This window comes from Bos indicus x Bos taurus, chromosome 12, assembly GCF_003369695.1.
Source record: "Bos indicus x Bos taurus breed Angus x Brahman F1 hybrid chromosome 12, Bos_hybrid_MaternalHap_v2.0, whole genome shotgun sequence".
NCBI classification, from domain to species: Eukaryota; Metazoa; Chordata; class Mammalia; order Artiodactyla; family Bovidae; genus Bos; species Bos indicus x Bos taurus.
The window spans coordinates 81,354,581-81,382,068 of record NC_040087.1 but is presented as its reverse complement, the minus strand read 5'-3'; positions in this window follow the sequence as shown (position 1 = coordinate 81,382,068).

The window sequence follows — 27,488 nt, the reverse complement described above, 5'->3', positions numbered from 1 at the left end:
TGTTTGCTTTTAATTTTATTCGGCGCTGACAGCGCTCTAATGGACAATCAGGATTACTTTTAAGAAGGTCGTCGCCAAATATATTTATTTACCTTAGCTATCTTGTTTCCTTCAAAGGCATGTGGAGTCCTGGAAACAGAAAGTAACTCAGAAGGCTAACTGGCTGCTCCAGTTCATTCAAGAAAAACGGTTGGCTCTGCTACTAGGAACCATTCTCCATATTTCTAAAGGGCTTTTAATGTGTGAGGTACATTTTGTTAGCAAATCTCGGGTCCATTGTATAGCATTTTGTTTCAGGAAAGCTGTTTACATAATGCAGGCTTTTGAGATTGTCTTACCCAGCCTCAAAAAAACAAAATCCAATGTTAATTCAACAGGAGGGGGAAGCTTTTCCAAATATCTGTGTATGTATATCAACTCATCACATTGCCCACTTTAAATATCCTACAATTTGACTCATCAATTATAACTCTGGAAAAAATGATATATTAAAAAATAGTTGAACACAAGAAACCAATAACAGTTGAAATGTAAATGCTGTCAATGAATATTTCCACCCTTTACCTTCATCTCATGTCTCCTTTTATTTCTTCTGTAAAATGCTTTCTTTACCCCTCTAGCCAGATGACTCTGGTCTTCTCCCAAACTCAGAGTCACAAGCATCAAAAGCCGTGCTCTTGGGGGCTTTGTCCCCGCAGTGGTTCCCTGGGGTTTGCTTTTTTTTTTGCTTTTAAACAAGTTGGACTTTCTGGCTCATCTCTTTAGAATCACAGCATTGGGACTTCCCTGGTGGCCTAGTGGTAAAGACTTCACCTTCAGATGCAGGAGGAGCTGGTTCCATCCCTGGTCAGGGACCTGAGATTGCCCCATGCCTCACGGCCAAAAATCCAGAACAGAAAACAAGCAATATGGTAACAAATCCAATAAAGACTTTAAAAATCATCCACCCACATTTAAAAAAACAAAAAACAAAAAAAACACCTTCTTAAAAAAAAAAAAAAAGAAGCAGCAGCTTCAGTGGTAAAGAATCTGCCTGCAAAGCAGGAGACACAGGTTCGCTCTCTGGGTTGGGAAGCTCCTCTGGAGAAGGAAAGGGCAACCCAGTCCAGGATTCTTTGCTGGAGAATCCCATGGACAGAGGCACCTGAGGGGCTATATCCCAGAGAGTTGAAAAAGAGTCAGACACAACTTAGGGACTAAACCACCACCACCAGTGATCAAAAACATAAATAAAATCACAGCATTTCCTTACTTTCTTGGGCACCTTGTTTAACCACCAACCTGCAGGTTCTCAAGATCTGATACATCTTGGACTGTAGCTGTGTCCGGGGACCCTTGAAAGGCAAGCACCTGAATCAGGTGTAGTCAGAATCCAGGCTCCTAGCAGTTGGTGACCTTTAGCGAGTGACTTGCTGATCTCTTCTGCAGGGAGAGGGATTGCATCAAGGGCCCATTTTTCATCCCACCCTCTCACCACAGCCTTGGAAAGGTGCCCTGGCCATGTCTGCCCACTCTGACTCTGGGCCTGGCCGGGGGGCTTTCTTTGACCACTGGGATGGCATGGGGTCTCGGAGAGCCCCTCCACATGCATGCCTGCCACCTTATCCTCTGCCATTGACTTGAGGATGACACGCCTGACGTAGCCTTCTGGGGGATGGTATGTGTGGCCCCCATCTGAGCTGCCAGAGTTAGCTGAGACCCTCCTAGAACAACTCTCAGCTAGCCCCTACCATGGAAGCCAGGGGACCAGCTTACCCGCATCCAATCATATACACCTGAACAGGTGCAGTTGCGCGGAGCTCAAGCCAGATCAGCGTAAATCTGCCTGCTCCTAGCATGTGATTGTGGTCCTGGGATGGTGAGGTTTTGTGGTGCTTGTATGCAGCATTCTTATGGCCGTAGATGACAGTCATCAGCATTCCTCATCTCTAAGTAGGTAAAATGTTTGCAACTAGCTCAAAAATTAATGTGAAGGTTAAACTATGTGATTCTAGTAAAGTGCTTTGTCTTGCACCTGCCACAGAGAACATGCTGTTACTGCCTCTCGGACACCAGGAGTTGTGACAACTTCCATCCTCCACTTTGCTGGGTTCTTCTTTTGGACAGATTCTTTCCTCTAAACCAATTATTTCCTTTCATTAACAAGCAAATCACTTTGTTAAGTACACCACCTTTTATTTATGCCTAACCTCAATTATTTATTTTTCTCTGTCTTATTTTCCTTGATAGAATCTTGATTTTATCCAATCCGTTCACCTTCCTATACTATTTTAAAGATTGTTTAATGACAATATCGTGTCTTTTAGCTTTAATGTCCTTTCGGTTGGGGCTTGTAGAATTTGAGGCTTGCTCTGCTGTTTTTCTCTTCCAGTTTCTTGGGAAAGTGAGTGTTAGTCGCTTAGTCATGTCCACCTCTTTGTGACCCCATGGACTATAGCCTATGAGGCTCCTCTGTCCATGGGATTCTCCAGGCAAGAACACTAGAGTGGTTAGCCATTCCCTTCTCCAGGGGATCTTGACCCAGGGATCAAACCCTGGTCACCTGCATGGCAAGCGTTTTCTTTACCATCTGAGCCACCAGGAAAGCCAGTTTCTTGGGACTAGCCACAAATCAGAAACATAAAATAATCTTCATTGATGGTTACCTGAGCCCTCTTTCTCCAATGGCGATATCCAATGGCAAATGAGTGCCCGTTGGAGCGACCACCTCTGGTGATCAGGTCGTTAGCAATTTTAAGACCCAGGACCAGAGCTCCAATGCAGAAAAGACATTAACAAAGCCATTCACAGGGGATCATCTCTTAGGAAGCCTAAATATTTTCTTTCCAGACATGGAAATATAGTGATCTCAGGACCTGTTGATAAAGAATTGTCTGAATAGGTGGCCATTTGACACATTTACTCTCCTGCTGTGTCCCAACAATGCTCTTGAGTCATCACTTGGATGCAGGAGAGAAGTGAGGTGTTACGGAGGAAGAGATGAGTGATGCGTTAAGTAGACGCCCTGACTACATGGGCAGTAATAGCTGCTGGCAAAGCAGGAAGGAAAGGAACGGCAGTCTTTCTGGGGCTTCTCAAGCCCAGGGTTATGCTTTCATGGTATCCATGGGCATCAGTTAAAACCCACAGGGGAATTTATTTTCATCATGATACCTTGATACCTTCAATACAGAAAGAGTGAAATTGGTTCCTGAATATCCTGTAGACCAAACCAGGAGAATATACAAGGGAGTTTAGAATTTTTCAAACATAAAACTGACAAGTGGCAATAAATAGAAAAACCGACTGATTCAGATCCTCTCTCCTCTCAATGACATCAGGTTCTCAGGCCTTGCAGAATCCAGAGTTTCCCATCAGTGGCATTTTATAGGTGGGCTTCTTACTGTCCTAACTGATAACTAAAATGGACTGAGTTTCTGATTTGGGTTCATTTATTTGGTCAGTCAGTCAGTCAGCAAGATGCTTTTGATGAACTTGCTGCATTATAAAGCAGTATCCTTAGCATCAGGAATGCAGAGCTCTATGAAACGCAGAGCATCTTCTCCTAGTGTTTATCCTACAGCGGTGGGGTTCAGGCATGTGCGAAGGAAGAGCAGAGGGCTCCAGGAGCTCTGATGGAAGCAGGCAGAGGATGCAGGGTGTCCAAGGCAGGGAGGTTTTGTCCTGGGAGGCAGAGGGTTTGTCCTGGGAAGCAGGGGTTTTCCTTGAGCAGTGATGATGGATGAGCAGATGTTACAGGTGGGCATGGGCTGGACAAAGGCATGTCCAGCAGAAGGTGTGGTCTGAGCAAAGGGATGGAAAACCTGGGCGAAGTTGCCCAGCTCATAGCTGCAACTGGAAACTCACCACCATATCATGGGAATATGGTTGGAAGCAAAACTATTGAGACAAACCAGGGTAGCTGGAACACAGTGGGCTTTTTTTTTGTGCCACACAAAGGGGTTTGCATCTTGTCCTGTAGGAAGTGGGAGATGTTCCAAGTCAGGGGCAGTGTGATCAGAAAGGCTTGGAAAGGTTACCTTGTAGCAGGCAGAGAATGTGTTGGAGAGGTGTGGGAAAGCTGGGGGAGAGGCCAAGTAAGAAAAGGCAAGCAGATAGCAGGCAAGCAGTTCATTTGATTACTCAGTTAGACATAATCGACACATTATTGACCAGAGGCATCAGCAAACACTGTGACCAAAGACGTATCAGTATCAAAGACGAAAGGATGCTCACCCTTGGTGTCTCTAAGCAGCCCCGGGGACTGCAGCCCACCAAGCTCCTCTCTCCATGGAGTTTTCCAGGCAAGACTACTGGAGTGGGTTGCCATTTCCTACTCTAGGGGATCTTCCTGACCCGGGGATTGAACCTGCATCCTTTTCGTCTACTCCGTTTGTGGTGGATTCCTTACCACTGCGCCCTCTGGGAAGCCCCTATCAACATCACTTACATTAACAAATCGCTGGCCACGAGTGTTAGTTTCTGCAAAAATTATCCTGGTAAATAGTGAGTTAAGAACATCTAAAATGCATTCAGCAGTGCTGGGTGCTCTAGGGTGTATGAAAAATATGACCCAATCTGTGCCACCAAGAAGGTTGCAATCTACCAGGGAAGATGTCAAGACCACGGCCTCAGGTGAACATGTGTAAGTAACATGAGAGATGCATATGAATTGTTAAAGGGACTCAGAGGGGAAGTGAGCACGTTCTGTTGGGTCAACAGGAAAATGATTTTTTTGTAAGCAGTGTGGAATTTCAGGCTGGCCTTGAAAGAAGAGGAGACTTTTCAAAGGGAAAATTGTGGAGGAGGACTTGCCAACTGAAGTAACAGCATGAGTAAAAGACATCAGGCCATATGCACAGACCATTTGGATGAGCAGTGAGCAACCGTGTTGGTACTTGTAGAGGAGACGTGTGAAATGAGGCTGGAAAGGGAGGTGGCGCCGTATGGAGGAGGCCCTGAAATGCAAGGGTGAGCAATTCCTACTTAATTGGGCCCATGACAGGAGCTGCTAAAGGTTCTAATAACAGCAGGGACGTAGCACAAGCTGTCTTTGCGAACGCTTTGTCCGGCCTCCTTGAAGAGAATGGATGAGATGGGGAGAACAGAAGAAGAATCTTTGAATCAGGTGGGGGAGTGGAGGCCAGAACCAGAGAAATGGGAAATGGCAGGGGGTGAGGTCCGTGCTGTGTGTCCTAGTGATTGGTCAGGAGGGTGGGCAGGGAGACTGAGGCAGGCGGGGATGGTGTGGAGGTTTAGCGTTTCAAAAACTAAGGAAGTATGAGAGCCACTGATAGAAAGTGAGTGAGGAGATGTTTGGGAGAAAGTGGAAGAAAGTGTCAATTACTCAGACAAGTCCGACTCGCGGTGACCTCAGGAACTGCAGCCCACCAGGCTCCTCTGTCTTTGGAATTCTCCAGGCAAAAGTACTGGAGTGGGTTGCCAGGTATGAATTTAGGACCAGTGGGGTTTAAGAGCTGGCAGGATGTTCAGTTAGACTCCACTGGTTTGGAGTGGGGCAGTTCTATGCACCCATGCATGTGCACACACAGAGATACATGCCTTGGGGACATTTGGAAAGTCTGGAAGAATTCTGGTTGTCACATCTGGGGGCAGGGGGTGCTGCTGGCATCTAGTGGGTAAACATCCTACAAGGGACAGGTTGCTGCTGCTGCTAAGTCACTTCTGTGCGACCCCATAGATGGCAGCCCACCAGGCTCCGCAGTCCCTAGGATTCTCCAGGCAAGAACACTGGAGTGGGTTGCCATTTCCTTCTCCAATGCATGAAAGTGAAAAATGAAAGTGAAGTCGCCCAGTCATGTCCGACTCAGTGACCCCATGGACTGCAGCCTACCAGGCTCCTCCGTCCATGGAATTTTCCAGGCAAGAGTACTGGAGTGGGGTGCCATAAGGAACAGGTTAACCCCCCCCCCCCCATTAACAAAGGATTATCTAGTCCAAAATGTCTTTAGAGCTGAGGCTGAGGCTGAGCTAGGTGGTTCCAATAGAAAAGCAGAAATGATACTCAAGAAAGTATCAATTTTGGAAGTTACTGATTTGAAACAATGTAAATTATAAATTGGCTAAAGGACAACAACCCCTTCACACCAGGCACAGTATTAAGTTCGATCCGAAAAGAGTTAGATGCGAAACTCAAAGATTTTAAATATAGGAAAAAAAATACATATATGACCTCAACATAGAAGTAACAAATTACCTGCATGTAGCAAAAGACCGATTGATTAATCTCATTAAAATTTAGAACTACATTAGAATTAGAGACTCCATGAAAAAAGAAAAAGTCAGGTCACAGATTTGAATATATTCACCATACTTATACCTAGAATATATCAAACACTACAATATAGTATTATATATATTATATATAATAAATTAATGCTTTATCTATATCAGTTTGGTCACGCAGTCACGTCCCAATTTTTGCGACACCATGGACTGCAGCACACCAGGCTTACCTGTCCATCACCAAGCACCAGAGCTTGCACAAACTCAGTCCATCGAGTCAGTGATGTCACCCAACTATCTGTCATTCACTTCTCCTCCTGCCTTCAATCTTTCCCAGCATCAGGGTCTTTTCCAATGAGTCAGTTCTTCATATCAGGTGGCCAAAGTATTGGAGTTTCAGCTTCAGCATCAGTTCTTCCAATGAATATTCAGGGTTGATTTCCTTTAGGATTAACTGGTTTGATCTCCTTGCAGTCCAAGGGACTCTCAAGAATCTTCTCCAACACCACAGTTCAAAAGCATCAGTTCTTTGGCCCTCAGCTTTCTTTATAGTCCAACTCTCACACCCATACACGACTACTGGAAAAACCATAGCTTTGACTAGACGGACCTTTGTCAGCAAAGTAATGTCTCTGCTTTTTAATATGCTGTCTAACTTGATCATAGCTTTCCTTCCAAGGAGCAAGTGTCTTTTAATTTCATGGCTGCAGTCACCATCTGCAGTGATTTTGGAGCCCCCAAAATAAAGTCTGTCACTGTCTCCATTGTTTCCCCATCTGTTTGCCATGAAGTGATGGGACCAGATGCCATGATCTCAGTTTTTTGAATGTTGAGTTTAAAGCCAACTTTTTCACTCTCCTCTTTTACTTTCATCAAGAGGCTCTTTAATTCTTCTTTGCTTTCTGCCATAAGAGTAGTGTTATCTGCGTAACTGAGGTTTTGATATTTCTTCTGGCAATCTTGATTCCAGCTTTTGCTTCATCCAGCCCAACATTCCACATGATGTACTCTGCATATAAGTTAAATAAGCAGGGTAGCAATGTACAGCCTTGACGTATTCCTTTCCCGATTTGGAACCAGTCTGTTGTTCCATGTCCCGTTCTAACTATTGCTTCCTGACCTGCATATAGATTTCTCAGGAGGTGGGTAAGGCAGTCTGGTATTCACATATCTTTAAGAATTTTCCAGAGTTTGTTGTGATCCACACAGTCAAAGGCTTTGGCATAGCCAGTAAAGAAGAAGTAGATACTTTCCTGGAACTTTCTTGTTTTTTCTATGATCCAATGGATGTTGGCAATTTGATCTCTGTATATACATAACACAAATCAAAATCCGTCATACCATCAGATTGACAAAAATTTTTAAAAATCTGGGTATGCCAAGTGTTGGCAAATACATACCCCAAGGAGTATGTATTTGGGCTTTCTTGGTGACTCAGTCAGTAAAGAATCTGCCTGCAATGCAGGAGACCTAGGTTCAATTCCTGAGTTGGGAAGGTCCCCTGGAGAAGGGAATGATTACCCACTCCAGTATTCTTGCCTGGAGAATGCCATGGGCAGAGGAGCTAGGTGGGCTACAGTCCATGGGTTCACAAAATTATAAATATGAATTATTTTGAATAATATTTCACTTAAGCCAACTCTTAACAGTTTCTAGCATTTTATTACAGAAAATTCCCATGAATATACACAGATTCGTGTCCATCTGTCTGTCTATCCATCCTATTGTTCCCCTCCCCCACCTCTGGAGAACACTACTATTTAAAAAATACTCCTGGGAACATGGAGGAGGTCCTCCCAGGGGGCTAGTGGTGAAGAACTCACCTGCCAATGCAGGAGCTGCAGGAGACATGGGTTCAGTCCCTGGGTGGGGTAGATCCCCAGGGGAGGACATGGCAACCCACCCCAGTATTCTTGCCTGGGAAATCCCAAGGCCAGGGGAGCCTGGTGGCCTACAGTCCATGGGGTCACACAGAGTCGGCCATGACCAAGTGACTGAGTACACATGCATGGGAACATACTATGCTCATTGCTTTTTACGTTTGCCTTACTCTTAAGGAAGTAACGTGCCTCCCATGGACATATAATGACCTGTATCTTTTGACTGATGGTTACTTAGGGAGATTGAACATTTTGGCGGCACTGAACTGCTTCATTCACATTCTTTGTGCATATGTGGAACTCTATCAAAGGTGTAACTTTCCAATAGTAGAATTGTTGGGACATCAGGTACAAGCATTTTACATTTTGATAGGAATTGCTAAACTGCTCTTTAGAAAGTTTATACCAATTTGCAAAACTCCAGCAGTGTTTGAGAAAGTTTGTTTTTCTACACTCTTGCCACTATTTATCATTGTCAGGTGAAAAAAATGGAATTTTGTTATTTTTGAAGTTTACATTTCTTTAGCTATGTGTGAAAATTAGAATTCAAAATCGCGAGTTTATTTTGCTTGAGTTTATGTAAACTGATGGCCATTTATTACTTGGTCTATGAAAACTTTTGCAGTGTTTCTTTGATACAGTGAGTCCCAGCACTAAAGCAAATTCAGATAAAATTTAACAGACAACTGGCTTCCAGTCCTCTGGCCTTTGACTTTCAGAACTGCTGGCTTTTCAGGCTCCATCAGTCACTTGATTAACCTCACAATAGGTGACACAGTGGTAAAGAATCTGCCTTCAATGCAGGAGACACTGGTTCAATCCCTGGGTCAGGCAGATCCCCAGGAGGAGAAAATGGCAACCCGGCCCAGTAGTCTTGCCTGGAGAATCTCATGGACTCAGGAGCCTGGTGGGCCAGCCAGGCTCATGGGGTCACAGAAGAGTCTGACACAACTTAGCAACTAAATAACAACCTGACTTTGATGTGATTGCAGATCTGGAACCCACTACAAGCTTTATGGCAGGAATTTACTATTTAAAATTCAGCATACAATTACAGAATTTTATTCAAATACCTGTAAAATTTCAATGAATGCTACTGATTTTTTCAAAACAAAGGCATCATTTGCTGTAGTTCACAGATACATATCATAAAGGAAGAAATACAACAACGGAATTGAAAGTTGCTACAATAAGAGTATTTATAAAATAAATTATTAAGCCTCACTGACAGCCATTAACAATGGCTTAAGTGCGTGGAAATATAGTCCATATCTTTATAAGTTGGATAGGCTCAGTGTCTTCAGTTCAGTTCAGTTCAGTTCACTTCAGCCACTCAGTTGTGTCCGACTCTGCGACCCCATGAATCGCAGCACGCCAGGCCTCCCTGTCCATCACCAACTCCCGGAGTTCACTCAAACACACGTCCATCGAGTCCGTGATGCCATCCAGCCATCTTATCCTCTGTTGTCCTCTTCTCCTCCTGCCCCCAATCCCTCCCAGCATCAGGGCCTTTTCCAATGAGTCAACTCTTCCCATGAGGTGGCCAAAGTACTGGAGTTTCAGCTTTAGCATCATTCCTTCCAAAGAAATCTCAGGGCTGATCTCCTTCAGAATGGACTAATTGGATCTCCTTGCAGTCCAAGGGACTTTCAAGAGTCTTATCCAACACCACAGTTCAAAAGCATCAATTCTTCGGTGCTCAGCTTTCTTCACAGTCCAACTCTCACATCCATACGTGACCACTGGAAAAACCATAGTCTACTAGATGGACCTTTGTTGGCAAAGTAATGTCTCTGCTTTTGAATATGCTATCTAGGTTGGTCCTAACTTTCCTTCTAAGGAGTAAGTGTCTTTTAATTTCATGGCTGCAGTCACCATCTGCAGTGATTTTGGAGCCCCAAAAAATAAAGTCTGACACTGTTTCCACTGTTTCCCCATCTATTTCCCATGAAGTGATGGGACTGGATGCCATGATCTTGGTTTTCTGAATGTTGAGCTTTAAGCCAACTTTTTCACTCTCCACTTTCACTTTGATTAAGAGGCTTTTTAGTTCCTCTTCACTTTCTGCCATAAGGGTGGTGTCATCTGCATATCTGAGGTTATTGATATTTCTCCCGGCAATCTTGATTCCAGCTTGTGCTTCTTCCAGCCCAGCGTTTCTCATGATGTACTCTGCATAGAAGTTAAATAAGCAGGGTGACAATATACAGCCTTGACGTACTCCTTTTCCTATTTGGAACCAGTCTGTTGTTCCATGTCCAGTTCTAACTGTTGCTTCTTGACCTGCATATAGGTTTATCAAGAGGCAGTCTTAAAGACATCAAATTTCTCAAACTGAAATACATAGTCAGGGTAATCCAATGAAAATCTAAATAAGTTTATGGCAGAATTTAATAAGCTAAATTAAAAATTTACAGAAAATTGCAAAAGGCTAAGAACAGCTAAGGTATTCAAGAAATAGCAGAACCAAGTGGGAGGACTCAGGTTAGCAAATATCGAAATTATTATAAAACTGTAGTAATAAAGGCAATGCAGTGTAGAGGCAGGGATACATAATTAGGTTAATGGAAGAAATAGAAACGGTGCTGCAGAAGTAGAAGGCAACTGGATTTTCAACCAATAGTGATGAAAGAATTGAGTATTTGTATGAAGATGAAATTGACACATCTGACAATCTAGTCAAGTTCAATTCCAGCTGTATGAGAAGCATATATGTAATAAAATCACTAAAACTCTCAGAATATAAAAGCATATCTTCATGATCTCAAGGAAGGAGACTAACTTATTAATTTTCATAATCACTAAGGGGCAGCTGGATAAAAAATGACTACATCAGAGTTAAGTTCTGCTCCTCAAAATGTATGAGAGTAATTAGCTGTGCAATGAGAGCTAAGTCTATATCTGTATCAATATCCAGATTTAAATCCACATCCATATTTATGTATCCAAGAAAGGTTAATGTATAGAAATGGCAAATCTTACCTCTGAGAAAAGGGCTTCCCTGATGGCTCAGCAGTAAGGAATCTGCCTGCAATGTAGGAGATGCGAGTTCAGTCTCTGGGTCAGGAAGATCCCCTGGAGGAGGGCATGGCAACCCACTCCAGTATTCTTGCCTGGAGAATCTCATGGACAGAGGAGCCTGGTGGGCTCTGGTCCATGGGGATTTAAAGAGTTGGACACGACTCAGAGCTGAGCATACAAACACACCTATGAGAAAAATCAATCAATGAGAAAAGATAGCTTTTTAACAATGGGAGACATATCAATAACCTCAGATATGCAGATGACACCACCCTTATGGCACAAAGTGAAGAGGAACTAAAGAGCCTCTTGATGAAAGTGAAAGAGGAGAGTGAAAAAGTTGGCTTAAAGCTCAACATTCAGAAAACGAAGATCATGGCATCCGGTCCCATCACTTCATGGGAAATAGATGGGGAAACAGTGGAAACAGTGTCAGACTTTATTTTTTGGGCTCCAAAAGCACTGCAGATGGTGACTGCAGCCATGAAATTAAAAGACACTTACTCCTTGGAAGGAAAGTTAGGACCAACCTAGATAGTATATTGAAAAGCAGAGATATTACTTTGCCAGCAAAGGTCCATCTAATCAAAGCTATGGTTTTCCAGTGGTCATGTATGTATGTGAGAGTTGGACTGTGAAGAAGCCACCTCATGCAAAGAGCTGACTCATTGGAAAAGACTTTGATGCTGGGAGGGATTGGGGGCAGGAGGAGAAGGGGATGACAGAGGATGAGACGGCTGGATGGCATCACTGACTCAATGGACATGAGTTTGAGTGACTTCCGGGAGCTGGTGATGGACAGGGAGGCCTGCCGTGCTGTGATTCATGGGTTCGCAGAGTCGGACATGACTGAGTGACTGAACTGAACTAAACTGAACTGAAAAAGCACAAGTGACCATCTCATAAAAGAGGAAATCGAATTGGCCATTAAATGTGTAATAAGCATTGTTAAATTTCATTCTTAATCAGGAAAATGCACAATAAGTCTACAGTGAAATATATACTCACAAGAATGGCTAGCGGGGAAAAAGAGACAATATTAAGTGTTGACAAGGTAGCAAATTAAAGCAAGCTTTCATGAATAACTTATTGGGCAGAGGAATGTGAACTGACTTCCTTTTGTTGATGTAATAAGTTATGACAAATGTCACTTAAAGCCATACACATTTATTTTCTTACAGTTTTGGCAGCTAAAAGTCCAAAATAAATTTGATGAGGCTTAAGTCAAGGTGTCAGGAGAGCTGATCCAGTCTGGATACTCTGGGGTTGACTTACTTTTGTTATGTTTTTATTCATATTTTAGCCTACTAATTTTATTCTCATTAATAAAATGTTTTTTCAATCACTGCCTTGAATCTAAATACTTAAGTGGACTACTGAAAGTCAATTAGCCAAAGATAAGATCCCATCTAGTTATGGCTGTATAGGAATACAAATGAGAGGTTTTATGGGTTTTAGGTTACAAGACTACAGCAATTCTTTGTCTTTATCTCCCTTTCAGAAGTGATCTGCAAGGAAATTCAGGAGGAGGCTTTCCCTGTGGAGTGCCTAGGTAAAACCAGTTTTTCATCTGGTTTAATAAGAACATGTCAATTGCTTAAATGCTCTTGCTAAGCATACATAGATAATTGAAATATGGCCTGATGTTGCTGTGTTTTCAGTAGTCACTCCATCACGCTTGCTCGCTCAGTCATGTCTGACTCTTTGCAGCCCCATGAATTGTAATCCTCCAGGCTCTTGTGTCCATGGAATTTTCCGGGCAAGAAAACTGGAGTGGGTTTCCACGCCTTCCTCCAGGGGAGCTTCCCAACCCGGAGACTGAACCCACATCTCTTGCATCTCGTGCACTGGCAGGTAGATTTTTTTTACCACTAGTGCCACCTGGGAAGCCCAGTCACTCCATCACGGGTTGTAGTTAAAGTCACACCAAGAGGGTTATGGAGAAAGCCACAATTCCTGGACATCACAGGAGAGCCAGCCTCAGTAATTTCAACCAATGTCATTGGTGAGGTGCTTCCTGAAGGCATGTGATACTCCACAAATGAGGAGATGCTGTTAAAAAGACAGAGACAAGCTTTTCAGAGTGTGGCCTGGATGAGTTAAGATAGCTGGTTTTCTGGTAGTTGGCCAGGCAGCACTATCATAAATCGCCACACGAGGATTCTAAGTGTTTTTGGCCAGAGAAGATGATGCTGCCTGACCCCCTGACATGGCCACTTAATTACACTGTGAGTAAGCTCACGGTCCTCCTTAGGCTGATGACTTCAGGATGACAGGCATGGAGCTTATAAAGGACTTACCCCCAGACCTCTGCTGTGCATGCATTCTGAGGTTAGACACACGCTGATGGTGGGCGTTCTGGCTAGAACAAAGAAGGCATGGGACCGCGGAGGCGGCGGGATAAAGAGCCATGTGACACGCCCACAGAATCCCTGTGACTCAAGTGTTTATGCTGGAACTGAGTGAAGGCCAATGAACAGCCTGGTCGGGGAAGCAAACAAAATACATCGTTTTTGTTGAGGCTTGTTTTACGATTTAATGATCTTGTGTCCAAACTGCTTGCAGAAAAGTTGGGGACCTTTGGCTCAAATATTCTGAAATTTCTATTCGGGTGGGAATGGAGCTCAGCACCATTATCAGGAAGATATTTATTCTGGCTTCAAAGTCCTCTTACATCAAAGCCAAGGAATGTGCCGTGAGAAAACCACTTCGTAAGAGAAACGAGTTGGAAACTCACCTATTTCCAAATTGACCTGAGACCTGCTGACAAATAACAAGACTTTAGAAAGATAATTGTCAGTAGGGCACTAAAAAATATTCGGAAAAAATATTTTTCTTTGCTAAGATTGATATATTATTGACAAAATTAATGTACTATTGAACTATTCAATAACCAAAGAGGCCCGGAATTCACCTTGTGGTTTTGATCCTGCTACAGCTAGCAAAAATACTCAGAGCTTTAGGGGATAGCCAAAAATGAATATAAAAAGTGTCAAAAGCCATCTGCCTGATTAGGTTGTAGAAATAAAGGCAAAAAGAAAGTCAAAACTATGGTGAGATACAAGCTCACACCAACCTCACAGAATGACCGTCATGAAAAAGTTTACAAATGGCACAAATTCTGGGAAGCACTGTGGAAAAGGGAACCCTCCTACACTTTGGGTGGGAATGCAGATTTGTACGGCCATGATAGAAAACAGTATGAAGGGTTCTCAAACAACTAAAACTAGAATTGCCATTTGATCTAGCAATCCTGTGCTGTGCTTAGTCACTCAGTCATGTCCAACTCTTTGCGACCCCATGGACTGTAGCCCGCCAGTCTCCTCTGTCCACTGGGATTCTTCAGGCAAGAATACTGGAGTGTGTAGCCATGCCCTTCTCCACTAGTAATCCTACTTCTGGGCATACAACTGGAAAAAAACACTAATTCAAAAAGATATATGCACCTCAGTGTTCATAGCAACACTATTTACAATAGCCAGACATGGAAGCAACCTAATGTCTACTGACAAATAAAGAAGGTGGGGTGTATATACAATGTTCATTGGCCAAAGGGTTAGGTTTTAGCTACTTCTTAATTCGTGAATTAGATGCACTGATTTTCTTCTTTGGTTTTCTTCTTTTATATGCAGAGTACATCATGAGAAACGCTGGGCTGGAAGAAGCACAAGCTGGAATTATGATTGCTGGGAGAAATATCAATAACCTCAGATATGCAGATGACACCACCCTTATGGCACAAAGTGAAGAGGAACTAAAAAGCCTCTTAATCAAAGTGAAAGTGGAGAGTGAAAAAGTTGGCTTAAAGCTCAACATTCAGAAAACCAAGATCATGGCATCCAGTCCCATCACTTCATGGGAAATAGATGGGGAAACAGTGGAAACAGTGTCAGACTTTATTTTTTGGGGCTCCAAAATCACTGCAGATGGTGACTGCAGCCATGAAATTAAAAGACACTTACTCCTTGGAAGAAAAATTATGACCAACCTAGATAGCATATTAAAAAACAGAGACATTACTTTGCCAACAAAGGTCCATTTAGTCAAGGCTATGGTTTTTCCAGTGGTCATGTAATGGATGCGAGAGTTGGACTGTGAAGAAGGCTGAGCACTGAAGAATTGATGCTTTTGAACTGTGCTGTTGGAGAAGACTCTTGAGAGTTCCTTGGACTGCAAGGAGATCCAACCAGTTCATTCTAAAGAAGATCAGTCCTGGGTATTCTTTGGAAGGAATGATGCTGAAGCTGAAACTCCAGTTCTTTGGCCACCTCATGCGAAGAGTTGACTCACTGGAAAAGACTCTGATGCTGGGAGGGATTGGGGGCAGGAGGAGAAGGGGACGACAGAAGATGAGATGACTGGATGGCATCACTGACTCAATGGACGTGAGTTTGAGTGAACTCCGGGAGATGGTGATGGACAGGGAGGCCTGGCGTGCTGCGATTCATGGGGTCGCAAAGAGTCGGACACGACTGAGCCACTGAACTGAACTGAACTGATTTTCTTCTTTGTAGGTTGGCCAAGAAAAAAATAACTTCCCCAGACAGCATTTACCTGAACAAAAGTTTTAATGCCTGGGCACCTGGTGGCTCAGATAGTAAAGAATCTGCCTGCAATGCAAAAGACCCAGGTTTGACCTCTGCGTTGGGAAGATCCCCTGGTGAAGGGAATGGCAATCCACTCCAGTGTTCCTGTCTGGAGAATTCCATGGACAGAGGAGCCTAGTGGGCTACAGTCCATGGGGTCGCCAAGAGTCGGGCACAACTGATTGACTAACACACACATCTGCCCGAGGCTCGGGTGCTAAGGATCAGAGACGGGTGCCCCCTCTATCTCTGGAGCTACCCCCCTTCTGCTCTGAAGCTGAGCTCACAGTCCAGCCCAGGAGAGGCCTCACTTGCTGGGGAGCTGGTGGGCGCCCGAGTCCCTGTCCTCAGCCACTCGCACTCATTTCTTTGCTCAGAGGCAGAGGGCAGTTTGCCGCTTCTACAGAAGCATCGCCTGGAAACCACACGCTCACATGTGCCAGCCCTGAGATGCACCCGGAAGTGCTTGCCTGCAGGGTCCAGGTTTCCACTCTGCACGACGCTGTCCTCCACTCTTCCTCTGAGGCCTTGAGAGGATGTTTGGTTTGCAATCATTTTCCTTTGCGGTTCAAAGGAAATCACAGGTGGAAGCCTCCTATGTAAAAAATTATAAAATCCCCTTTTGGCTGGAATCTCAGATACCCGAGCCCTGTGCCCTAGACATCTCTGATCTGCAGCCTGCTGTCTCCCCCACTACCCCCGGGAGGTTTCGGGTAGGGGGCTCTCTGAGTGTGGTTGTATAGTATGTGTGGAGCCTGCCTTTGTCAGGTGCCACTGGTGTGACGGAAGTGGGAACTGCCATCCTGGAATCACCCCCAGGAAACCCCACTAACTGTCCAGGTGGGAGCGTGTGCCCTTCTTCTGAGCTCAGTTCTAAAGCCTTTCTCGTTCTGCAAGTGTCCAAGCTGCTGCTGGCAAGCGTTCCTCCTTGAGCCTTCAGGACAGGCGCCTGGACGGTAGTTTATCCTTCAGCCGCATTTAGCAGCAAGGAGACGGGTAGTCAAAGTTGAAGGGTGTGGTGGGAAGTGGGGTGGACGATTGGAGGAGCTGGTTGTGGGATCTATGGGTCTGTCTGGGCTGAGAGAAAACAGAGCCACCAGGGAGGCATCCCGGATGAGCTTCCTCGCCTTCATATCTGCAGCGAGGCCAGCCCATTCTTGTGCTCTGGCTGGGTGACAGCCAGTGTCACCTCTTCTAATCTCAATTCCACAACTGGTTACCAGACTAGAGAAGAGCAGAACAAACATCAGCTCCCAAAGGCCCAATCACGGTCAGAAAGGCATCAGAAATAGATTTTAAATGTTCTTTAATGGTAGCATGATTATGGTGCTCTCATAACTGAGATTTTTTTTTTCTGAGTCCTCAAACAAACAACATTTTTTTTTTCTCCTTCATATCTCCCCGGGCTTCCCCAGTGGCTCAGAGGTAAAAAATCTGCCTGAAATGCAGGAACTGCAGGCGACTTGGGTTTGATACCTGTGTCGGGAAGATCCCCTGGAGGAGGAAATTGTGACGCACTCCAGTACTCTTGCCTGGAGAATCCCATGGACAGAGGAGCAACCTGGCACTCTACAAACCATGGTGTTGCAAAGAACTGAACACAGCTGAGCACACCTCCTCAAATGGAAAGGAAACTCTTGGAAAAAATAAATCTATTTTCCATCAGTTTTCTTTTCTTTTCTGCTACTGTTGACCTTTGAATATTTTTTCTGGCCCATAAGACTTTAGAGTCTGTTGTCTAATGGCTACAAGAACCCCAATATTATTTAATATAACAAACTATATTAGTCTATAATAGATTATATTGGTCAATGTCTTTTGGTATACACAATGTTAATTAAAATTAGCAAGTGAGTTGTATTGCATGGAAATAAGTTCTATGATCTTTTTTTTTTCATTTTTGAAATATTTACATCATCAGTTCATTCATCAAATGATATTTAACTTATTTAAATGCTTCATTCTTCATTTTTGAAAGCAATCTGAAGCCGGTCTGAATACCTAGAATTCATTCTGGATTTTCTTCAAAACTTTCCGGATTTAATAGCTCAATTTGTATTCCATGCCAGCCCACCCAAGGTGTTAGCAGAGATGGAATCTCTGATACACTGTAGTTTTCTAAGACCTGCTATGTTTTCCCTTCCTAGGAGGCTTTATAAATATCTCAGTGCATGTCCGAATAGAACACCAGTTGGGCAAAAGCCATTGGTTTGCCCTAATGTGATATGATTTCTTATGAAATAATATTCAGTGTGAAAAATGCATGATAAATGCAGTTAATACTTCATACCTTTGATATGACAGCCAAGCCCAATGTAATGCAAGTGTATAATAAAAGCTTAAAATACCATCCACTTTATTATTATCATTTTGGTACGGCGTGTGTTAGAGACATATCTGTATGGAAACTGTTCCCTAAGCCAATTGTACTTCACTGCTGAATTATATAGCTTGAAAAGCTATAGAGTAGGAATGAAATATTTGAAAAGAGGTGAAATAGGTATTAATGTTCTTATTTGACTGGAAGGCTTGGGTGCCACTCTTATAAAGATTTGCTTTTTATGTGGTATTAATCAGTTCCTATAAATGCAGAATGGTTAATAAAGTCTTCTAATCCAAACTGCCAGAATTATGAGCTTGATTTTTGCAAAAGCCAGGGACTTTTCTTGTTGGAATGGAATATAAAATGACGGGAGGAAGAACCATACATAACCCTGGAAAAGACTCTCGTCTTCATCCTCTGATATGCTTGTGGATGATTCTGCCTTTCCACGAATTCCTGTCGAGATATTTCATCACTTCCCAGGTGGTGCTCGTGGTAAAGAACCCTCTGCCAGCAATGCAGTTTCGATCCCTGGGTCGGGAAGATCTCCTGGAGGAGGAAATGGCAACCCACTCCAGGATTCTTGCCAGGAGAATTCCATGGACAGAGGAGCCCTGTTCATGGGGTCGCAAAGAGTCAGACATGACTGAGCACATCACAATTTTAATTAACTAATAATAAGGATGACACTGTCTTCTATCGATATAGATTCCCCTGGTAAATTAATCATCTCAGTTAATTTTTCTCTGATGTAAATGTACTTAACCACCTCCTCTCTCTTTGATCATAGCATGAAAAACAGGATGGGCATGGAGAAGATTGAACATCCAGCCCAGACCCCACTTAGGGGACCTCAAGGAGCTGAACACCAGCATGAAGGCTCCAGGTACCTGGGAAGGAGAATCAAGAGAGTGATGACGCCTAGGAAGACCGCCTGACTCTAAGAACTGAACGGAAATTTTAAAAGGCTTCTTCTGGTTTACTCTTTTCTTCTAGTCTCTGAGAACGTCATTACAGATTCCCAAAGCACAGTGTGGCACCAAAAACAAAAGCATTTGGCGTCTCGTGTGCCAGACTTTATACCTTAAAATCTGATATTCCAGAGTTTTTCATTTCTTCGAAACTTCTCAGCACAACAAAAACAAAACCTCGCCAGCATACACACAGAGAAACAAAAGAAAGAAATGGCCAAGCGTCAGAGGAATTTGTTTCTAACATAGAAGCTGGGGAAAAATTTAAAAAAGCAGCAATCACCTCACTCAGTCTTGACCCTGCCTAATTTAGTTCTTACACGTATGATTTTTCCCACCAAAGGAGCAGAAGGCAATGAAGGTTTCTCAAGTTCTTTCTTTTGTTCCGGAGATTTATGGAGGTGAGGATGTCTCAGTCTCTTCTGATTCAGTATCTGGGCGGTGGTGTCCTACATGGAGAGAGATCTCCTAACAAGCCTGGGCAATCTTGGCCCCGGAGGTCTTCTTCCAGTAACAGAGACAGGTCAGTGTGGGCCATGGCTAAGTTGCTTCAGTCGTGTCCGACTCTTTGCGGTCCCATGGACCGTAGCCTGCCAGATTCCTCCAGGGGACTCTGTATGGATAGAAGACAGTACCATCCTTATTATTCGTTAATTATGATTTGCTCAGTCGTGTCCAACTCTTTGTGACCCCATGAACTACAGCCCGCCAAGCTCCTCTGTCCATGAAACTTTCCAGGCAATAATACTGGAGTGGGTTGCATTTCCTTCTCCAGGGGATCTTCCCAACCTAAGGATCAAACCCACGTCTCTTACATCTCCTGCCTTGGTCAGCAGGTTCTTTCCTGCTAGCCTCTGTCCTCCACACACTCAATGTGGTTCTGATGGAGCCCCTCCTGCATTATATGAACCTAGTTTGCTAAGCTGCCAAAACCAAGGAACAGTTCATCCACAGGAGATGAAAGGGCTGGGTCTTGGCTGGGAATGCTGTGGGTAGGAGCAACCTGGAGCCTGGTGCTGCAGGATTACGGGGGCGCAGGGGGAGTGGGAGGCGGGAGGGGCGGCAGGCTTTGGCAGAGTGCTCGTGGGGCTCCTGTTTCCGATGAGGACTGTGTGGGAGGCAGTGCCAGGCTGCTCTCAGGTTGCAGAAGCCACGTTTTCAGGTTCCTGCTGTCTCCGGGGATTCTTTTCTGCTGCAGGGCTCTGGAGGGACAGACAAGTGTGAAAGCGTCCATCTGCCTGGGGTCTCAGATGTTCTGGGGTCTCGTTCTGCAGGATGAGATGCAGCCTGGGCTTATCCAGGCTCTGGGTGTGTGCTCACCAACATCCAGCCACACTGTGCAGTTACTGTTCAGTTGCTCAGTCCTGTCTGACTCTTTGTGACCCCATGGACTGTAGCCCACCAGGCTCCTCTGTCCATAAGGATTTCCCAGGCAAGAATTCTGGAGTAGCTTGCCATTCCCTTATCCAGGGGATCTTCCCAACCCAGGGATCAAACCTGCATCTCTTGTATTGGCAGGTGGATTCTTAACTGCTGAGCCACTGGGGAAGTCCCCAGGGTGCAGCAACTGCCCTTCAATTAGGAAGGCTTGCCATAAGATCGAAGCTTCCGGGCCCCTAAGCAGATTAGGAATGACTTGCAAGAGTCACTGCTTGTTTATCCAAAGTGAGTCTCTGAGCACAGAGACTTTAGGATGCTGTGAAATTAATGGGATGTCATCAGCCCTTCCTCCGTGCTCCCAGAGACATCCTCTGACCTGGGTCACCAGCCTCAGGCTTGCTAGAATCCCCAGACTTTGCGTCTTTTTCTCTTATGTGAAAAGTATTCTTCCATCAAGAGTCTTATATATTTTGGGGTCCGGGTGAGGTGGTGCTGGTGGTAGAGAACCTGCCTGCCAATCCAAGAGATGTAAGAGACGCAGGTTCCATCCCTGGGTCAGGAAGATCCCCTGGAGGAGGGCATGGCAGCCTACTCCAGTATTCTTGCCTGGAGAATCCCATGGACAGAGGAGCCTGGAGGGCTATACAGTCCATGGGGTCATAGAGAGTTGGACACGACTGAAGTGACTTAACAAGAATCCCCCTGACTGTAGGTCTTTTGCTTCTATTTGAAATACATTCCTCCATCAGAAGCCTTATTTATTTTACTCTGATGCTATTTCCTAGGATTGAGGTGGTCGTTTACTCTACAGTAAGCTGTGAAACTTTTTATTATTCTATTCAGCACTTTGAACCTGGACAGACATCTGACATGTAATGAACCTCTAATTAGAAATGAATTCCTAAAATTTCTCTTGAAACCATCTGCTGTGACGGTAGCCCACACAGCCTCATACAACTGGTTCTCTGTCTATGTAGAGAATTGCATGTAGGAATTTGGATATTACCAGGATTTCTCTCTAAAGGGGAGGACCCATAGATGCCTTGACAGTAATCCATGTAAAGCCTCCAAAGCAGTGTCAGCCCCCTATTAAACACTCGGTTGGTGTCCGCCGTTACTTTTTCCTCCCTTTTTGCAGCCAAGACAGAGCTGGCAACCTTCTCTGCGTCCCTTCAAGTCACCAGACATGAAGAGGGCAGGTTGGGGGCCATCAGCTGCCTCTGCACCTCTCTGTCTGGATCATTGCTAAATTGCCTGCTTTAATCTATTAACATGCATATTCCAGAGAGAAGGAGAGAAATTCACTTCTATCCACTTGCTGGGAGCGCATCGTGACCACCGATTTCCCACTGACAGTGATGGAATTCATGGAACATCTACCCAGCTGTCCTGAGTAATCGGGGAGGGGGGCACCTCATCTTTGGGGCCAACTCTTGGGAAAGATTGAGATTTTTCTTGCTAGCCAACTGTCAAACCAATGAACTTGAAAAACGATACCGGATGTGTAATGAATTGGAAACACAATGTGTGAAAAAATGTTTTCATATAAATCTAATTTTGAGCCACTCATCTGAAATGTCTGATGTACATGATTTGTTGAGGACTTTTTAATGGCAACAGATGTGGTCACTGGCCAAAACACCCGTCTGCCAAACTGCATTTGATCCGTAATACAGATCCATCTTCTCTGTATTTCCTCCTGGACGCTGCTAGCCCGTTCTTTTCTCTAGAACAGAGGCCAGAAGATCAAGTGTCCATCCAAAACAGACCCATTCCATGTCCCACCATCATCTCCCCCCTCGAGACTGGGTAAAAGAACTGTCATTAAGCAACCTCTGGCTTCTTGCAGATTTTGGAATCCCAGCTCAATGTTCACTAGAAACACACACACAAGGAAACTCGCTGTTGTGCCCTGTCTGCATCGCCTCCGCTAGTTTTCATGAATGACTGGCTCTGACCGTTAAAAAAAAAAAAAGAATGACCTCTGCAGAAACAATCATGAAAAGAGAAGGGAAAAGAGGGGTGGAAAGAAAGTCAATTTGAGGACCTGGTCTTACTCTGTGGTCTTGGTAAAAATAACATCGCCTCAGTTTTGGCATATCTAATAAAAGGAGATGACCCTTTAATCAGTTTCCCTGGATTATTCTGAAGATCCAATGCATAAGTTTATTTTAGTGATCCACAGAGATCAGTCGCTCAGTCATGTCTGACTCTTTGCGACCCCATGAATCGCAGGCCTCCCTGTCCATCACCAACTCTCGGAGTTCACTGAGACTCACGTCCATCGAGTCAGTGATGCCATCCAGCCATTTCATCCTCTGTCGTCCCCTTCTCCTCTTGCCCCCAGTCTCTCTCAGCATCAGAGTCTTTTCCAATGAGTCAACTCTTCGCATGAGGTGGCCATAGTACTGGAGTTTCAGCTTTAGCCTCATTCCTTCCAAAGAAATCCCAGGGCTGATCTCCTTCAGGATGGACTGGTTGGATCTCCTTGCAGTCCAAGGGACTCTCAAGAGTCTTCTCCAACACCACAGTTCAAAAGCATCAATTCTTCAGCGCTCAGCCTTCTTCACAGTCCAACTCTCACATCCATACATGACCACTGGAAAAACCATAGTCTTGACTAGACGGACCTTTGTTGGCAAAGTAATGTCTCTGCTTTTGAATATGCTATCTAGGTTGGTCATAACTTTCTTTCCAAGGAGTAAGCATCTTTTAATTTCATGGCTGCAGTCACCATCTGTGACTATAAATTATGATCTTTGTTTCTGCTCAAGCCCCAGGGGCTGCTCTTGGTATTCCAGGAGGTAGAAAAAATGTTTTCCCTTCAAATCCAATGAGGCAGGTTGCTAATTCCATGATGCATTCAAGTTTCTACTACTTAAAAAAAAAAATTCTGGACCCTGAATCCTGCCTCGGGAAAGCTACTGTCCCAATTAAGAAATGTATGCATACACGCATTTAGTAAAACGTGCGCATAACGCAAAAACCTTGATATCTCTCTAAGAATTTGAGAGTATTCTCACAAATTATAAGTGAAAATTTGTCTGCTCCATTCTTGGTTCTCTTTCCTTGTTCTACTTAACGGCCTTTTGCTCTGAGCACTTACTTGGCCAGCATTTTGACCAGTCTGCTTCCCGTATCAGGAATGTGAGCTCCAACACACCCAGAACGTCTCTTAGCAGGCAGACCCCAGTGGCTCCCTGGGAGCTCCTAAAACCTAGAGACTGTGCCGCTGATCACCATTCTGTGCTGTCCTTGATTCTTTACAGTTTTTTACATCCATGATGTGATGCTGTTAGCAAAACAGGTGAGTGCCAAGGAGGCCCCCAGAGGGATGCCCAGCAAAGCCAGGCAAAGATGCTCCCCTGAGATACATCACCCCCCAACTGCACATCAACTAGCTAAGCCCTCATTCTAGAAACACTCTTATCCTCCACCAGGATGACCACCTACTTGGCAACAGAGACTGACTCACGGATGCTAACTTCCTTGCAAGCACAATTATAAACAAGATTATGGCTGATTTGTGTTGTTGTATGGCAGAAACCAACATGACTTCATAAAAATTTTAAAAAAATATTTACATTAAAAAAAACAGAATGATAAAGTGCTTTTGAAAATTAAAAAAAAAAATTAGGAAGCTACAGCAATCTGACAGTGAGCTAACCGGGTGTCCTGCCTGCTTCTCCCCTCGTTCACCCTGCTTTCTTTTGGATTCTAGGAAAAAGAAGAAAAAGATATTTTCAAGGCAGGCTTAACTAGCATTCCACAGATGGGTAATGGAATGAGCATTCGTGTTGACACCTGTAAAAATCTCCCTTGAATGTTTCCACATTTATATTTCATGCGGTAAAGCTTTTTAGCCGCAGGGAGATAGTCGGAGCTGATCTGTCCTAAGGCAGTGAGATGACTACTTTTACTGCGTGAAATACTTTCTTGGCATGATTTTTAGGGACAGTAAAACATGGCAGCGGAGGTCCACGTAGGGATTTATTTTGACTGTGGACATTGCGCATTAAATAGTTCCATGGCGGAGGTGCTACAAAGTAGCTTTTCCTCGGGAGCTTTCCTTTCGGATGTTTTGCTCTTGGAAATATCAAACATCTGCCTGGGGCAAATAGCTAAATAGCTGCAATTTTCTAGCTCCATCCTATTTTTGGCTTTCAGTGCCGGAGGCCTTCGAACACCCATGTTGGAGGTTGGATGCTCGCGAAGGTTTTGGGAACTTAGGAGACCCAAGCTGTTTTAGATCAATGCCTCCCCGTACTTAAAGGGCTAGTAAAACCGGGTTATAATGTTTACATGACTTTTTATGGGTCAGAGTTTATTGCAGTTCTATTCAATGGCCTACAGCGGAGGAAAACTTTACAAGATTTTCCTGCATTTGACAGTTCTGTTTCAGCGTATCTGGAAAGGGGAAGTGCTTTTTTTTTTTTTTTCTTTTTCCTGCCTCACATTCTCTTTTGCTCTCAGTTTTATTTTTTTCCCTTTCAAAAGGAGCGAGCTCCTAAGACTCCCTGAAGTCAAGTGGTATTTCTCTTACTTGGGAGGCTATAAATCGACTCAGACCCAGGATTCTATGGATGTTCAGGGACAACCGATAATTTCAGATGGTTTTCAGCCTGCCTTGGAGGTTCCCACCCACACTACCCATGAACAGAAGGGCGCTTGCATTTCTCCAGGAGACACTTGGATTTGCATGGCTATCAGGCGGCCCTTCTCCCCTCTACATTGGTCAGCAGCGTCGGGGGCCCGGAGCCCAGCCTGCAGGGCTGGCAAGCCTGCCTGCAGAGCACTCTTCCCCCATTCGGTTGCTTATTTCTTGGGCAATTCTCCTAAACTTTCTGTGCTTCGTATTAGTGATACTGGCTTGGCTAAAAAGCTCGTTTAGGTTTTCTGAATCATCTTAACAAAACTCTGAATGAACTTTTTGGCCAGCCCAAATACTTACACGATCAGTACAGGGGATTAAACAATGAAATTATGCATGCGTTACACAGATGGGGACAGCTGTTTCATGCATTCTTTCATTAATCAACCCTACTAAGCACCTTCTATGTGTTGGACACTGTCATGGGCCTTAAAGCCAGTGGATAAAGTCGTGGTCCCTGTTTTCAAGTTCTACTTGGGGAGAGTACACAACCGCATCTGGCAACGAGAAGGGCTGTGAAGAAGACGAGGGGAAGCTGGGGCACAAGTGAGACTCAAGTGTTATTTTAGTAGACGGTCAAAAAAAGTCCTGTGATGGGCTGGGGGAGGGTTAACATATCTGCACTGCTGCAGATGAAATATACATGCGAAGAGCCGACTCATTGGAAAAGACCCTGATGCTGGGAAAGAGTGAAGGCAGGAGGAGAAGGGGACGACAGAGGAGGAGATGGTTGGATGGCATCACCGGCCTGATGGACATGAGTTTGAGCAAGCTCCCGGAGTTGATGATGGACAAGGAGGCCTGGCGTGCTGCAGTCCATGGGGTCGCAAAGAGTCGGACACGGCTGAGCGACTGATCTGAGCTGATACACAAAATACATGGCATAGGAAACAACAAGGGCCTGTTGTGCAGCACAGGGGACTGTACTCAGTATCTTGTAATGATCTGTAAGGGAAAAGAACGTGTGTGTGTGTGTGTCTTTTCCAATGGCTCAGCAGGTGAAGAACCTGCCTTCAGTGCAGGAGACTTGGGAGATGTGGGTTTGATTTCTGGGTCAAGAAGATTTCCTGGGGAAGGGAATGGCCATCCACTTCAGTATTCTTGCCTGGAGAATCCCATGGACGGAGAGTGGGTGGCTACAGTGCACAGGGCTGTGTATGTGTGTGTGTACATATAGGTGTACACACACACACACACACACGTATAGGGGGGCTTCCCAGGTGGCACAGTGGTAAAGAACCCACCTGCCAATGCAGGAAACACAGGAGACGTGGATTCGATCCCTGGGTTGGGAAGATCCCCTGGAGGAGGAAATGGCAATCCACTCCAGTATTCTTGCCTGAAAAATCCTATGGACAGAGAAGCCTGGTGGGCTACAGTCCATGGAGCTGCAGGGTTGGACACCACTGAAGACTGAGATGTAAGCACACGTGTGTGTGTGTGTGTGTGTGTGTGTATCTGAATCACTTCGCTATACACCTTAAACTAACACAACGTTATAACTCAACTATGAACGTCGCTCAGTCGTGTCCGACTCTTTGCGACCCCGTGGACTATACAGTCCATGGAATTCTCCAGGCCACAATACTGGAGTGGGGAGCCATTCCTTTCTCCAGGGGATCTTCCCAACCCAGGAATCAAACCCAGGTCTCGCACACTGCAGGTGGATTCTTTACCAGCCAAGCCACCAGGGAAGCCCAAGAACACTGGAGTGGGTAGCCTATCCCTTCTCCAGTGGATCTTCCCGACCCAGGAATTGAACTGAGGTCTCCTGCATTGCAAGCGGATTCTTTACCTGCCGAGCTACCAGGGAAGTCCACATAAATCAACTATGCTTCTGTTTTTTAAAGAAAGAAAAGAAAAGAAAAAAAAAGCCCTATGATGCTGTGACACTTGAACAGAAGTGTAAATTTAGTGGTTAAGTCTTGCAGTCTTCCAAAGAACATTCCAGGCAGAGGAGGCAGGAAATGCTGAAGCCTGGGGCAGTGGCATGGGGGTCTGGGGCTTCAGAGTGCTGGACCCCACGCCCTGGAGAAGGGTGGGAGATGACTTGCGAGAGGTGGCCAGAGCTGGACCAGGTAGCATCTCTTCATCTCTGGTAAAGACTTGACGTTCAGCCTGAGCGAATCAGGGCGCTATTCGAGGGATGGAGCAAAGGTAAGTGTAACCTGGAGAAGGAAATGGCAACCCACTCCAGTGTTCTTGCCTGGAGAATCCCAGGGATGGGGGAGCCTGGTGGGCTGCCGTCTGTGGGGTCGCAAAGAGTCGGACACGACTGAAGCGACTTAGCAGCAGCAGCAACGTGGTTTATGTACTGAATGGATCTTGCCAACTGCCATTGGGAGAACAGATTATAAAGGGGAAAGGGAAGACGCTGGGAAAAACTAAACAAAAACCCACGCATGTATCGCTGGATGGGGGCAATGCAGGCGCCAACAGCCCAGTTCTCTG